Here is a 3,900-nt window from a genome sequence, read left to right as displayed (position 1 = left end):
ATTATACCTTTCTAGAAACTAGACTCAAAGAAGAACATCATGGAAACAAGAATCGATCAAAAACAATCAATTTTCATCGAGTTACAGACCAAATAATAAACGAGTATGAATCTGTCAGAAACTGTTATAATCAAAACTCAAACCCTAACATGTTTATGGCATCTCTAGGGTTTAATAAATGATTTAATGATGAAAAAGACATTCCTTGGTGTAGTACTAACCTAGAATTGACTGAATATGGATTGGAATAGGCTGGAGGATGAAGAAAAACTTGATGGAAGTGGCTGCAAAAATCCCGATCGCAAGGTCTAAGGGGAGGGGGCGGCTTATGTTAAAATGTTTGGACAATTCGCAAAACCAGCCCCCTATGCTTGCAATATGATAAATCTTGAGCCAAAAGCTAAATATTTTAACTCTTAAGAAGACCAGGAGGCCCCTCAAGTTATAAGATTAACCCCCGAATATAGTACAAACTCTACAAACGTTTTCTACCGTTAAACGAAAAATGCCGGTTGTTACGTACTAAACTAGCCTTCAAGTTATAAGAGGAGATGCCTTGAGCGAAAGGATGGATTAACGGACTTTTACAACGTAGTACAAGGCTCTAAATTAGAAAGATGAAATCCCGCCTTTTAAACAAACTTTTATAAGCGATCGAACCGATTAACGAAATTTTCGGGCGTTACACCTTCAACCATCCGAGTAGTCTCTAGCACGTCCAAACGATAATCCTAAATCCTTACCATGCAGATCAAACTAACATACACACAAAGTCAGTTTGAGTTGGGTGAGTTCAAGTTTTAATAAATGACACGAATAGATCATTCCAAGATTATAAGTATAAAACAGTATATGGAATAATAGGCACATGGATAAATGATAAGTAAATATATGTATAATAGCCAAATAATATAATCACAGTCGAACACGCATACGAGTCTCCCCCCACAGGATTTAAGAACCAGCCACGGGATTTAAGAACCCGCCACAGGATTTAAGAACCCGAGTAGTATAGTTAGCCCGCACACGGTACGACTTAAGCAAATATTACGGGATTTTAAGAACCCGTTATAATTATGATAACGCCACACGAGCCTCCCCCCCCCCCCCAAGGGATTAAGAACCCGCCACAGGATTTAAGAACCTGAGTAGTATAGTTTGGCCCGGCCAAGATCACCATGCACATAAAGAACTAATTATAATGATGATTATGCCACACGAGCCTCCCCTCCCCCCCCCCCCCCAACGGGATTTAAGAACCCGCCACAGGATTTAAGAACCTAAGTAGTATAGTTTAGCCGGGCCAAGATCACCATACACACAAAGAACTAATTATAATGATGATTATGCCACACGAGCCTCCCCTCCCCCCCCCCCCCCCACGGGTTTTAGGATCCCGCCACAAGATTTAAGAACCTGACTAGTATAGTTTGGCCCGGCCAAAATCACCATTCACACAAAGAATTATTATAATACCAATCGTAGGCCATAAAGTAACATATGCATATTATATATATATATATATATGTCATCCTAAGATATTCAATAGTATGAGTAAGCCTATGCGTACTCATTTAAACATTTTGGCGAGTAAAACCAGTTAGGTGTGTATGCTAGCCCAAAACATGAAAAGAGTTAAAAAGGGCACCATGAACTCACCTGACACGAGGCACACAATCAACAATGAGCTAGAGAATCTCTAATAAAATCCACAATTCACAACCTGTCGGATTGCACACAAAGAGTACCAACTAAACCGTACCAACTAAACCGTACCAATTCGTTTATCCTACGAGGCATTCTAATATGATTTGATTGACCTAAAGCCTCGACCTTACCAAATTCAATTGCATCAACCCCCGAGGCCATGTATTTACCAAACCACCCTTAGCTAATTCCGGGGACAAAGGATTTCCAAACTACACCCGAAAGTTGTTAATTGTATCGAACACGCGCGTTAACGAGTTGTTTATGCACTTAGCAACCAACTCAGCCCTGTGTGGACCAAATTTAATAAAATTACAGCCAACAAGTCCACACGAAACCTCACGAGTTGAATGGGTCGGTAGTTCGCATGTACAACGCACAAACTACCAATTAAACGTGAATTTGCGTTTGTACCGACCTCTTTGAGTAACCGACACCAATTCAGCCCCATTAACTAAAAAAAATAGTTTTTCACAGCCAAACTATCATACTGAGGCTACAATATCCAAATTGGTTGTTAATTCCCTCAAACAACGCGCTAGACGCAACAATTGACAAACTAGACAACCGAAACCTAGTTTTCACACAATCAACAATTGACAAATCTAACGAACGCCATAACTCACGATACAAAAGTATGATACCCATGACATACCTAGGAAGATGACGGAGCAAGAAACTTAATCAAAACAGCCCCAAAAGATGCTCAAATGGGCAGCCACCGGTGATGCCTAAAACAAACCGATTTTCGGCCAATAAGCAATGGTGCAACAAGGTGAAAAAGAGTCATATTAAGATAGAACCGACCTGGAATTAGGCTTGGGAGGGCTGGAGAGTGGCCGGAGCTGCACGGATTTCGAGATGAGGGTTGTGTGGGGGGCGACGATCGGAATATGGTATAGGGAGGATTTTAGGTTTTTTGATTATAAAAGATCTTACACTCTAGTTCCCGAACTTGTACGTTTGAGATGTCTTGTGTCAAAAAGTTGAACAACAAGACTTAGGAACGATCATGAGGTCCTTTAGGATGCCGGAACGGGCCTCGGTTAAAATACAAGCTTTGCAAGGCATAAATTCTTTTAACAAAAATTTACGGGCGTTACAGAGAGTCAATCGAATCTTCTCGATTTTAATCATCATGTCTTTAAAAATGATAGTAATTCAAGGCCTCTATTAGCTCTTCACTAAAAGAGTATAATGCAGGATATTGTTAAAAAGAAATAAATTTTATTATTCAACCATAGTGCATACATATAATATAGAAATTTGAAATAATCAAATAGGAAAGTCTCAAGAATCCTCAATGAAGTGATCCATTTTTTTAAACAACTGAAAGCTTCATCTTTGCAAATGACTTAGTGAAATGCTTCATTCTTTTTAAATAAATTTGTACAAAACAATACATATGGTAGGATCAATCCAGTCCAAACTCGTTTATTACAACATGTCCAAAAAAAAATGCCCATCTTGAAAAGCCCCATTTTCACCTTGTTGCCAATCAGTATACTTTAAGAGGGGCTCCAACCAAAAAAACGCAAGTATGACTTCTTTTATTCTGAGAACATCCATATAACTGACGACATTTTTTTTAGTATTCTTCTAAAGCATAATAAAGCTGACCAAGTTATACCCACAGCAAAAAAGCAAATATTTCAAATTTAAGTGATTATATAAAAACCGTTGCGGTAGCAAACACACCTGGTCTCACCCAAACCATTCACAATATGTTTGTACCCAAAAAAAGAAGCTAAAACATGAGGAATTACTCTCTTTTGAGGATTTTTCAGGGAGCAACAACATTGAGAACGAAAATTAGTAAGATAACCAATGAGAATCCTGCAAATTGTGTAAACAAATAACCATGAACTATGGTTAATAATTCAGAAGTAGAAGCATATAAGATGATGTACGTGAACTAATTTCAATGATGTCAAATTTAGTACGTATGAATAGCAAAAGGGAAATTCCACTAACTTGTCAAATTTTGCCCAAAAGTCCGCAATCTGCAACAATATGATCAACAACGTAACCAAACTGATGTTCTAAAGCCCAATATGTAGCTTTGAGCAAAGTGCTTGTTAAATTAAATAAAATAAAAACCGAGAACAAAATAAAACTAATCGACTCAGGTCTCTAGATCATCATAGCCATTACAAAACAAAGAGGCTCAGACATACAATTCCCCATTGCCGT

This window comes from Bidens hawaiensis, unplaced genomic scaffold (assembly GCF_021521415.1).
Source record: "Bidens hawaiensis isolate Kalapana, Puna unplaced genomic scaffold, B.hawaiensis_p1.1 tig00033181_1, whole genome shotgun sequence".
NCBI lineage: Eukaryota > Viridiplantae > Streptophyta > Magnoliopsida > Asterales > Asteraceae > Bidens > Bidens hawaiensis.
Note: the sequence above shows the minus strand (reverse complement) of the source record.